Source organism: Phaenicophaeus curvirostris, chromosome 6 (assembly GCF_032191515.1).
Source record: "Phaenicophaeus curvirostris isolate KB17595 chromosome 6, BPBGC_Pcur_1.0, whole genome shotgun sequence".
NCBI classification, from domain to species: Eukaryota; Metazoa; Chordata; class Aves; order Cuculiformes; family Cuculidae; genus Phaenicophaeus; species Phaenicophaeus curvirostris.
This window is the reverse complement of record NC_091397.1, coordinates 50328456-50340652: the sequence shown is the minus strand read 5'-3', so window position 1 is coordinate 50340652 and position 12197 is coordinate 50328456. Positions and strand designations below refer to the sequence as shown.

General features: G+C 38.4%; 1 protein-coding gene across 2 annotated transcripts in view; it reads left to right on the top strand.

The window, feature by feature from the left end:
• Positions 1-12197, top strand: part of LOC138722219 (ubiquitin-conjugating enzyme E2 E2) — a 214714-nt gene that overhangs the window by 67179 nt on the left and 135338 nt on the right. The window lies entirely within an intron of this gene.

Below are 12197 nucleotides of genomic sequence, written 5' to 3'. Positions count from 1 at the left end.
CGACGGCAGCATGGGCTGCAGTGATCATGCACTGGTGGAGTTCAAGGTCCGGAGCGATATGGTACAGGTGAGGAATATAGTCAGGACACTAAATTTTAGGAAAGCAGACTTCCAGCTCTTCAAGGAATTACTCTGTAGGATCCCTGGGGACATGGTCCTCTGAGACAAGGGAGTGGAACAGAGATGGAAAATCTTCAAGGATGCTTTCCATAAAGTGCAAGAGCGCTCAGTTCGTGTATGTAGAAAATCATCAGGCAGGGAAGGGAAATGGTGATTGTGCATCAACAGACAAGGAGAAGGCTGAGGTACTTAACAACTTTTTTGCCTCAGTCTTCACCAATAACTGCTCTCCTCATCCCTTCTGGGTCATGAGACAGCAAGATGGTGACCAGGGGGGTAAACTCCCTCCCACTATAGAGGAGCATCAGTTTCGTGACCACCTAAGGAACCTGAACATATGTAAGTCTATGGTACCTGATGAGGTGCATCTCAGAGTCCTGAGGGAATTGTCTGATGTGGTTGCCAAGCCAGTCTCCATGATATTTGAGAAGTCATGGCAATCAGGGGAAGTCCCTGGAAGAAGGGTAACATTGTGCCCATTTTTAAAAAGGGCGGAAAAGACGACCCTGGGAGCTACTGACCTGTCAGCCTCACCTCTGTGCCTGGGAAGATCATGGAACAGATCCTCCTAGAAGCTGTAATAAAGCACATGGAGGACATGGAGGTGATTAATGGCAGTCAGCACGGCTTCACCAGAGGCAAATCCTGTATGACCAAATTAGTGGCTTTCTATGATGGGGTAACTGCAGCAGTGGGACATGGGTAAACCGATGGATGTGAACTGTAAAGCCTTTGACACGGTCCCCCACAACATCCTCCTCTGTAAATTGGAGAGATATGGATTTGATGGGTGGATGGTATGGTGGATAAGAAACTGGTTCGAGGATTGTATTCGAAGAGTGGTGGTCAATGGCTCAAAGTCCAGATGGAGATCTGTGACTAGTGGTGTCCCTCAGGAGTCTGTACTGGGACCGGTGCTGTTTAATATCTTCATCAGTGATATTGATTACACCCTCAAGATTGAGTGCACCCTCAGCAAGTTTGCAGGTGACACCGAGCGGAGTGGTGTAGTTGCCACTGGAAGGATGGGATGTCATCCAGAGGGACCTGGACAGGCTGGGGCAGTGGGGCTGTGAGAATCTCATGAGGTTCAATAAGGCCAAGTGCAAAGTCCTGCATCTGGGGTGGGGCAATCCGTATTTTCAGTACACGATGGGAGATGATGTGATTGAGAGCTGCCCTGCAGAGAAGGACTTGGGAGTGCTGGTCGATGAGAAGCTTGACATGAGCCGGCAGTGTGCGCTCACAGCCTAGAAGGCCAATTGTGTCCTGGGCTGCATCAAAAGAAGCGTGGCCAGCAGGGCAAGGGAAGTGATTCTGCCCCTTTATTCCTCTCTTGTGAGACCTTATCTGTAGTATTGTGTCCAGTTCTGGAATCCTCAGCATAAGAAGGGTATGGAGCTGTTGGAACGGATCCAGAGGAGGGCTACAAAGATGATCCGAGGGCTGGAGCACCTTCCTGATGAGGACAGGCTGAGAAAGTTGGGCTTGTTCAGCCTGGAAAAGAGAAGGCTCTGAAGAGATCTTATAGTGACCTTCCAGTACCTGAAAGGGGCCTACAAGAAAGCTGGAGAGGGACTATTCATAAAGGCTTGTGGTGATAGGATTAGGGGGAATGGGTATAAACTGGAGAGGAGCAGATTTAGACTAGACATTAGGAAGATAATTTTCACCATGAGAGCGGTGAGACACTGGCCCAGGTTTCCCAGGGAAGCTGTGGCTGCCCCATCCCTGGAGGTGTTTAAGACCAGGTTGGATGGGGCCTTGGGCAGCCTGATCCAGTGGGAGGTGTCCCTGCCCATGGCAAGGGGGATGGAACTAGATGATCCCTGAGGTCCCTTCCAGCCCAAACTATTCTATGATTCTATGAAGTTCGAATTGTTAATTAAGCTGGGAAAGTGTAACTGCAAATTACGTAGTCATTGTCACTAATGCTTTTTAACTGTACTTCTCTAATTATAATTCATTACCTGTGCTGATCAGGAGTTGGTTCTGCAAATTCTCACTTTTAATTATTGGTATTGGAGCATGGAATCACTAATGTAGTCTGAGATTTCATATGCTCTTGTGACAGATTTTCATACTTGGCTCCTACTTGTACTTCCATATGAGAAAGTTAATATATCAATAATCCACTCCAATAACTTTGGGTGACCTTCACAAATGAAATTTGTGTGTAGCCTGACCGTTAGACGGGAGTGTTCATATCAGAGTAACTGTACTTATAAAGGGGGAACAAGCCCAGAATTCTTGGAATATCTTCCAATAAATGTTGGAATATCTTTAACATTCAAAATTTTTAATAATATTTTAATTATTTTTGTATGAACATGATTTTATTCTTTTCTGTTATTTAAATTGTTTTCAAAAGCATATGTCCATCTGTCTTTCCTTAATTGTTGACTACATTTATTGGAATTCAATGTTATCTTATATTTTTTAATACGCAAGACTAACTGCTGGTTTATCAGGGTACAGTAGAAATGCTATTGCAGATTTTTATGAACTGTTAATATATTCAATGTAATGTTCTAAATATTCCATATTTAGTATTTTTGCTTTACTGTATGGTATTTTTAGACTGCATTGAGAGAAAATGGCTTAAAAGTATTGCCATTGAAATTTAAGTATATGGCAAAAACATTTAGCACAGAATATTTTTAGAAGGTTAACAAAAACCCTTCCACTGGCATGTTTCTTTGCTGAAAACATCGAACTATGCTCTGTCTAACTTCAAAAGGCTGATAGGAATTTGCAGGAAGAAACTGTTGGTAAGGTCTATTTAATTATATTTAATAGTTGCACCCCTAAACATTATACATGTATTTAATTAATTAGTTTATTTAAAGTAGAGGAGTTATCATTAGGAACAGCATAGTACTTAATGAATATACACTTCAGTTATTTAAAGATATTTGGTATCATATTCTAGCAAAATTTCATTTTCAGTCTTAATATATTCATCTAGGGATAACTCTAAATTTAGCAACTGTAAGTAGATTGATGTGTTTTATATAGGCAAAATTACAATAAACATGTTTTACTGTAAGAGTTAGGATAAACAGACAAATGGATCTCCATAGAATTTCTTATTTTTCATAGCATGGTTAAGGTAATATGTGCTTTACAAAAAAAACCCAAACATTTGGTTTTGCAAATGAAAATTGAGTCAGTGAATGCTAGAAATTGTGTTCATTTCCAGACTGTTGAAGAAAAAAAAAAATTAATATTAAACCTATACTACTTTGCCTCAAAATGAGTCCTGATCATTTAAATTTGCATATTTCCAAGTCACAGCCATGCTGTGCGGGCTTCTTCACAAGTATGCCTGCTGCACATCCCAGTGAGTGGGAGATGTGTTGTGTTTAACACTGGGGTATTTAGAACTGGTAGCTTTTATTGCTCTTTTGTTGATGTTAATCAAATAATACTTAGCGTTTCATCTTAATCACAAAGTGTCAACCAACATTTTATGTCTGGGTAATAAAAAACACTGTTGAAATTCCAGTTTCACACCAATTATTAATTGTAACACATCCTGAGGGCTTCAACAAGCATGGTATCTGAGGGTTAATAAAAATGATTTTCTAAGAACTCTGTGTAGAAGCTCGCCTCTATAAATAGGCTTTCTGAGTTACAGTACATACATTAGCAGCTCTGGAAAGCGTTAAGAAACTACAAACTTAATTCTCTTGTTTGGTTTTTTTGTTAAAGTATTTATAAAACAGGTTATAGGCACATTGATCTTACACTCTTGCTTGTGATGGTGAATGTGTAGAATAATTGACTTTCTGTCCCATTTATAAAGTATTTAGTCATTATGCAAGTGAATAATGTAATACCAATGTTTAAAGGGCTTTCACAGGAGAAAAAAAGTGGCCTGGCTCAGTTTACTGCATTGCCTGTCAGCATTTTATTTGTCTACAGAAGCATATGCCACAGCATTTCAGTTTTACTAAAGCAGCACTGTGTGTTCTTCAGCTATGAGGAAAGCTATAATAGGAAGTAGGTCAGTGTTTGAATGCGAGTCTCTGCCGTTGTTCCTAGATTTTTGCTGATATTTTGAGCCTGTGAAGAGTTTTTCCTCCTGACAATGTTGTTTTCTTTAAAAGAAAAGAGAAAACAAGCATGTTCTTCACCTTGTCTGTCAAGTTTGTAGGGAGTAAAAGTGAAAACTCTTTAAGTTTTACACTTAAAATCTGGTCAGCTAAGGAGTGTAAGTGAACTGTGTATCTTGATTGCTGTCTTTACTGAATTGCAAACTCTTTATTCCAACAGACCAAAAGGTCTATTAAGTTGACTCTTAACCTGTATACATTTGAAGAAATGTCCTGTATCATTGCTATGCCTTCTAAAAATATTGAGTGAAGGGGCAGCAGTAAAAATGCTCAGGGGGTAAGTGCTGTTTTCTTTGTTGCTTTCACTCACTGTGGTCTGAAACTTAGGTTCTCATAGATGGCTTCAAACTTGGTTTTCCTAGTCTTTAGCTGAGAATTTTTCCAGTATTTTTATACCTGACAAGAGGAGACGTGTGCTAAGATTTAACATCTATTTCCCTGTTCTAGCAGAGATGAGATGCACCTCTTCAATGAACAAGTAAGGGAATCCAAGAATTCCCTTATCCAGCACCTTTTGTGTAAATATTTAAGTTATGTGTAAGCAGTTTTACAACTACCATGCATGCGTTATAAAAATAAATGGTCTTAGGAATAAATGTGGTGATTATATTTGCTTGGCTTGTGCACTTCTTTCTTTTCAATACATCTGTTTTCTGTTGTACTTCACCACAATTCAGAGTGAACCTTTAAGTTTGTAATGCTTATAATCCTGCTCCTGCAGAGCTTCTTAAAAAGTCCTTTTGTATTTAAAAAGTCCTCTTGGACTTAAAAAGTCCATTTGTACTTCAGCAAAATGTCAGCTTTGTTCTTTTGGCTTTTGGCTTTAATAAAACAATAACTTCATATTCATAAACCTCAAGTATAGTTTCCTTCTTTTGTTAAAACCTTATTTAGGGATTAGTAGAAGTCATCCATAGATGACTTGCCACAGTATTGGACATGCAAGACACAATACTTGGTTTTGGGGCCAATGGGTGACGTATCCATGAGGGAAGAGCAGAGTGGTCATGTTACTGAGAGAACGGCCATAGGGCTAGTCTGCTGCCTTGTAGGCTTGGGTATCTATTTTACCACTTTCCTTTTTGTGGACCCATGCATTCACTAGTAAGTGTTACATACAATCAGAAAAAAAAGAACAGTGCTTACATTAAAAAGTTCCAAAGCGTGAAGAAACAAAGAAATTAAATTCTTCAGTCTGATGATGTCCGTGCACGTACAGTGGTGAGTCTTGGATACGTATTGCAACAAAGTCTTTATGCCTCTGAAGAAGGACCTTCAGGTCTATGGATGCAGCAGAAACTGGAATTCCTTCTCTGGTTTGTGTAGCTGAATCTTACTTACACTCTAACAGCTGCTGCGTGTTAGTACAAAGAGGGGCAGAAAAAGGTGTGCAACAAGCTCATAACTGATCCCTTCAATCATCTTCATCCTCTCTTCTGTAAAAATCAAAGTATTGAAGGATGGGGCAAAGGGTAACGCAGGTTTTATTTACAATTTTGAGAACTGAAATCATAGGTTGCCATGGTAGTTGTCTGATAGTTGATATCTTTTCTGTGGTACCCATTCTGACCATCTAACTAGTTTCTGCATGGGTAGTAGAGGGAAGGTCTAGTCAACATTCATGAAGGATGTTCGAAGTCTTGAAAGGCTTTGTCCATAGGTCCTGTTTTCCATCAGTTTGCACGTTTCATTCTCTGGGCAAATTGCAGTACTGGTTTCTTGCTTTATAATGTCTCAATAAAAGTTTTATTTCAAATAAGACTTCAAATACAAAAAAAAAAAAGGTTTATAGATCCTGTCTTGCAAAGTACCTTGGTCAGAAAATCAGACGATGGCCCAGTAATTTCAGTCTCAAAGGGTGGTTCTAAAAAGGCTTTCATAACAACTCAGAAACTATTAGGATGAAGCATGAAATGTTGTTTATTTTGTTCCCTAACTTACTGCATTCGTACTTTACTTCTTTAATTGCAAAACCTTGTGGAAACTAGATTTCAGACAGGGCCTGTTGCCCAGCTCTTAAGAAAAACATGCAAACTACAGTTTCCGTGGTTTCAGACACTGCTGCTCATCCTCTCAAGGCTGTCTACTCTTGGTAGGAGAAATTCAAGCACTGAAAATGTGTGATAGGCTAAAAATTAAATTGTTTGTTTCAAGGTTTGTGGGGTTTGGTTTTTTTTATCTTGTGCTTACTATACTGGCTAGAGTTTTCCCAGATTGTCAAAGATGAAGAAATATTTTTCCCAGCCCAAGGAAGATTTCTCAATGATGTTATGAGTTCTCTTTCTCAAAAAAGGTTGTCTTATGAAGCTTCTCTGAAAAAAAAGTTAATTATTTCAGTATTCACAGTAGTAGTGTTTCTCCTCAGGGATGGGATATCGGTAGGCAGTTGTTTATTTATCTGTAAATATGGCTATTTCAACCAAACGGCTCACAGTCATTAACGATAGGCTTCTGTTTCTAAACAACAGTCCCTTGTATTGATAGATATCCTTTAAAGGAAATTGCATTTCCTGGGCGAAGAAACTTGTCTCTCTTTTTTTGCTTGCTATTCTTCATCTTTTTCCAACAGAAAACCAGTTAAATGGTTTTCAGAATTTTTAGTCACCTCTTAAATGGCTGAATATGGTTCTTGAGGAATGATAATTTCTTGCAAACAAACCTCTGACTTTTTTTTATATTACTTTTATGACTTCCTGTTAAGAATCTGAAGGGGTGATCATTTCTCATTTTCAAAACTTTTGGTGCAGTATGAAACTCACTTGTCCTTTGCCTCAGCTTCCATGTATGAAACAAGATCATAGGCGATCAAAGAGTTCCAGTTGGTACCTGCATCCTCCTCATGGATGTAGAAGCAATGAACTTAGCGTATCAGTAGTCCGAGTCATCCTTGGGAGCTGTTGCAGGCGTCTACATGCAGCCAAGGGTGATAGGTCAACTAGAGAGTGGCCAGTCTGATTCTCATCATTTAGTGTGAGCTTTGCTGGCTCACAGCATCTGGCTATCAACATCAGATTTGTTTCATTAATATGAATGAAAAACTTCATGCTATTTGAGGTTGTATCCTTGATATTTTTTCAGAGGTAACAAGTAAAGACAATCAGCATAGAATAGAACTTTTTTTTTTCTCCCTAAACCTGCTGAGGCTAGAAGGGAATGAGAGAAACTGCTCAGAGGAGATATCTCTAATTGCTAGCCTGTAAGGCAAGCTGTGAAAGCAGCTACTTCTGGTAAAAAAAACCTTATTCTCAAACTGTTGGCCCTGATTAATTAATAGTGGAACTAATGTAATATTTAGTGCTTCACTTAGTTCACTGTTGTGGTGTGTTATTTGCCTTCCATAAGAGTGGAGGCTTCTTGGCTTTTTAAGGCAGGAAATAACAACAGTGGTCATCAGAAAAGAGACTCCTGCCTGCAGACTCTGAAGCATTACCATGCTAAACATGAAAACAATAAAGCTGAGAAAAACATACTGTTTTTTTCCCCAATTAGTTGGCATGTAATGTCATTACCTTAAATCTAATAACTGTGAGAAAAACATTATTTTTCCACAACCTCTCTCCTTTCTACTAAATATTAGTCTGGGCTTTATTATGAGAAAACTGGCATATAAATAATGTAAAGATGAACACTTACAAGAAAAATGTTTCAGTGGCTCTCAAGTTTCAAAAAAATTTCTTTTGCCTTAGCAGAACCTTAGTGTTATTGGAATGCTAGTTTGATCCTGTTGGCTATTATTTATGCAAAGGCAAATTAATTCCTTTAAGGATCGTACTGTACTATTTCTTGGCAAGTCTCCAAATATTGTCTCCCCCTGAACCTCTATTTAAAGTGCCACTTCCCGGCACCACCCCATGAGCTGTTAGAAGGAGTGAACAGCTGCTTTCCCCACTGCCAAGTGCCACTGCTTGGATAGTTAGCAAAAGACCTGATTTATGGAGTGATCATTTTCCTCTGTCCCAGAGGCTGGATGAGTCACTCTGGAAGGAGCCTTGTGCTCATTGTCTCTGCATCTGAGCTCATACTTCCCCTGCCTTCGTGTTTCCCACTGCTAGTACAATGAACCGTTCCCCCGGGAACTCCTTTGCAGAGGGCAACCATACCCTTTCCAGCACAACTTAAAAGCCAAAAATAAGTATATTCTCCTATGCTGTCATATTGTCTGTTTCAATTGCTTCTCTGTTTTCAGCACTGCTTACCTCTTCAGAGTTCTCCAACCACCATTCATTCCCAGTCTGCTGCCAACCCTTTGAAGGTTCTGTGTCGTTCACTGATGCAAATAAAGTCTGCTGGGGTGTATCAGCGCTACAGCAAGAAGAAAAGGAAAATACACCCACTTTGGACACTTAGGGATGCTTGGAGTAGAAATGACTGAAAAGAAAGCAAATCGAGGAAGTATTGTGATATAGATTAGAGACACTCAGAACCATCAAGCAGAAGGGTGGCAAGTCTGGCTATTTTAGTTAATTTCAGGAGGCAGTTGCCACTTCGAGTTGGTAACTGAGCAGTTTTCTGGGTTTGATTTTGAGTTATGTATTGTTGTCAGGGAGGTGGGTGGGAGTCTTCCTGGGAAGCAGTGGGGGAGGGAGCATGTATGCATGGAAAGTGTGAGTGCTCTGACTCAACCTGGTAAAGTATTGCCACTCAAGTAATAGTCATCATCTTTGTTCCTCTTTCACCAGTCTCTGACCTGACTCAGGGATCTTCTTGGTCTAGGGACTTCCCCTCAAGGGTGCATCTCTTGTGGCATGTGTTTCTGTGAAAAAGGACATGTAGATGAACAGCAAAACAAGTGAAATGTGGTACAGAGTGAAAACATTTTCTCTAGCCTTTTCTCTACCACAACCTCTCTCACCAGGCTTTTTAGCACTGATGTTCTTCCTTTGGAAATTCTCATCCTCAACTAAATGATATTTTGTCTGTGCAAGAAGTATGTGTCACTGATCTAATTTACCCCATACAGTCTGAACAAAATTCATATACTTTTTTTCCCCAGCATCAGGATCAGCATCAACTGTCACTCATTCACCCTCCTCAATTTCACAAAACGAGTTGCTTAGCGCTTTGATCTGTAGCAGCACAGCAATTCAGTGGGTGAATGTCACAGAAGGCAACAGTCCTGCTCTTTTTTTTTAACTCTTGAGAGACTGCGGTCTCATTTTCTGTACCATCATGTAAATAGAAGTAAATGAGCGTAGAAGCCTGAAAAATAAATTATGTAGTAACAAGGAGGTAATCAGGTCATCACACCAAGCTGCAGCTGTGCAATGAATCAAATGCTTACACAGGACAGTTGGTGAAAATGACCCCCCTGGATTGTCTCCAGACGTTGGACTAAGCAGAAGTTTAGTCACAATTTGATTTGAGAATTCCTGCTGTGGTGGAGGTAACGTGGTAAATGTTGTGCCTTCTCTAGGAACAGCAGAGCTATCAGCCTTGCCTTACACGTGAACTTTGAGAGAATGTTCATGCCGCCTTGGGGACCTGCACTTGCATTTCAACGCGAAGTGCTTGGGAAGTGATATCTGTAGTGTCTTTATGCGTTTAGGTTTTAGATACCGTTATATATTTCAGGTATGTTAGAGAAATGCTGCTGTTGCCATATGTTCTGAAAACATCCATTACTCCCCCCCTAGAAAACCCTTTCTTTTTTCCATGTAACTTTCTAAGAGTAAGCGCTTTAAAAGAATAGAAATTTGGAATTTTAACATCTCTTTATTAGTGAGAAGTGGTGGTTTCATAATTAGAACTGTTTAGAATATATTGAAAGCCGATTTAGTGGACAACAAGAAATGCAAGTAATTTATTACTGCTTTTCTGCTGCTAATTAGCTGAGATACATTGTGATTTGATTTGTGATGAGATTATAATTTTCCAGTATTTTAACTGTCTCATTAGCTTAATGCTTAAGTAATAACTTGCTACAGATAATGTATTTAATGTTTTAGTGTTTCTTCAGTTCAAGTATGTGAAGGAAAAAAAATTCTGTGTTTCTTAGATGCTGTGGTGATATATTGAAAATTATCACTATAAGCAGCAACGTATAAACCTTTTTTTCATGTAAACAGTTAATACTTAAGTTTGTCCTTCTTGGTAGAAACAGGCTACTTAGTACAAAAAGAGGTTGAAAGATTTACAATGTCAATTTAAAGCCTTAACATTTTGTTTTCTTCCAAGTGACTTATTTTAGTGTTTGTTTTTTTTTAAAAAAAGGAATATTTTGCTTTAAACTGCGAGTAGTCACACTTGACTTTCATTTAGGAACTCTGGGATTGCTTGGGCATCTCAGAGGTACATGAAAGCATATCTGAATTAGCCTTTGTTTCTGTATTTGCCAGTAAAATACTGGATTCAGGTTTGTACATATTTTGATATAGCTCTTTTTTTAATTACTTTTTGTTTTTTTCGAGCAGGTTGAACAGCTTGTGTAAAGATACACCGTTTTCTTTACAATGCAAATAGGCAAGATTTTGTTGCAACTGTGAAGAGCAAACAAATTCAAAGTCACTTAGTTCAGTCTTTTATTTTTTTTCAAACTTAGAGAGTTTGGGACTGGACAGGGTTGGTTGCATCTATGATACAGATAGGGCAAGCACATAGAGCACACAGGCTGTACTGTACTCCCCTCAGCCTCCCCATCAAATCTGTCCTTGTTTGGAGGACAACTCTTGATGTTTAATTCTGAAGCAAAGCAGTAACTTGTGAACAGATAGCCTTTATCATCCTGCACATAATGGCATTTTCTTAATAGAATTCTTTACTTCAAAATATCAAATAATTGCTGTTGGATAGTTATAAATTGAAAAAAATGAGACTATTGCTGTTATCAAGCAAGAACTTACAATATTATTATAAGAATATTGAATGATTGTCAGTTTTTCTCTCCACAAAACAATCCGCCTATACTGTTAATGGTAAATGGTCTGGGAATTTCCGTTTTGACTAGATAGTAATGATTAGCTGAAATAATACTCAATTCTCTCTCTCTCAAGGAAAAAAAATATTTCATGTTTATGGTGTGGTTAATAGGAACATCTCGAACATCACATTGTAGTGCATGTGAATGGAGAAAACCAAAACTGAGCTTATAGTGACCCTCTAGTGCTTTGAAATAAGCAAACCACACTTCCCTGGTTTGATCTCAGATCCTTCAAATTAAAAAACAAACAGTCTTTTTTGATTGTTTAAGGATAAATTTAATGCTGTTATTACTTTTGTTAAAACATAATTTTAAATTATTTTTCCAGATTTTTATTACTGTTTGGTTAATAATTTTATTAGGACTTGCTGTATGGGGGAAAGAGATGCACAGAAACTAAATAAATAGCAACCAAGGTAGGAGGTATGGGAGAAGAGCAGAGAGAATCTATTTTTTAACTGAATTTTTTTTTTCCCATTAGTCTGAAGTGGTGCCTTCAGATACATTTGATTCAAAATATCGTGCAGCGATAAATTGGTTCTTTTTTAGTCTAGTGTTATTAATGATCTTTTTTTACTTTTCTGTCTTAAGAAAAATGTTTAATTATCATTCTTTTTGTTCAGCAAGACATTCAATTTAGTATAGTTGTAACGCTTTGAAGACATTTTGGAGCATAACTAATAACCAGAAGATCCTTTCAGTGTTAATAGGTGGCTGAAAACAACACTTCGACCTGATTTTTAAATTAAACAAACTGAAATGGTGGCTTAGATTCATTCAGCCAGTCTAAGTCTATCTGAATGTAGCTTTCCATCTAGTATATTCCCTTTTCCATTATAAGACTCTGCATGAAGGAGGACAGTCTGCTCACATTCTGAATAATTGTGTCCTTGTAAGTATTTCCTTTATCTTTTGTTTAACACAAGTAGGCCTGATTATTTTTCCTGTGTAGAGGCATTTCTAGATAATATGTGTTTTGCATACTTTGTTAATTTGAAGGCAGCCTAAGTTGCTTCAAGGTGTTACCTTATTATTTTACAGAG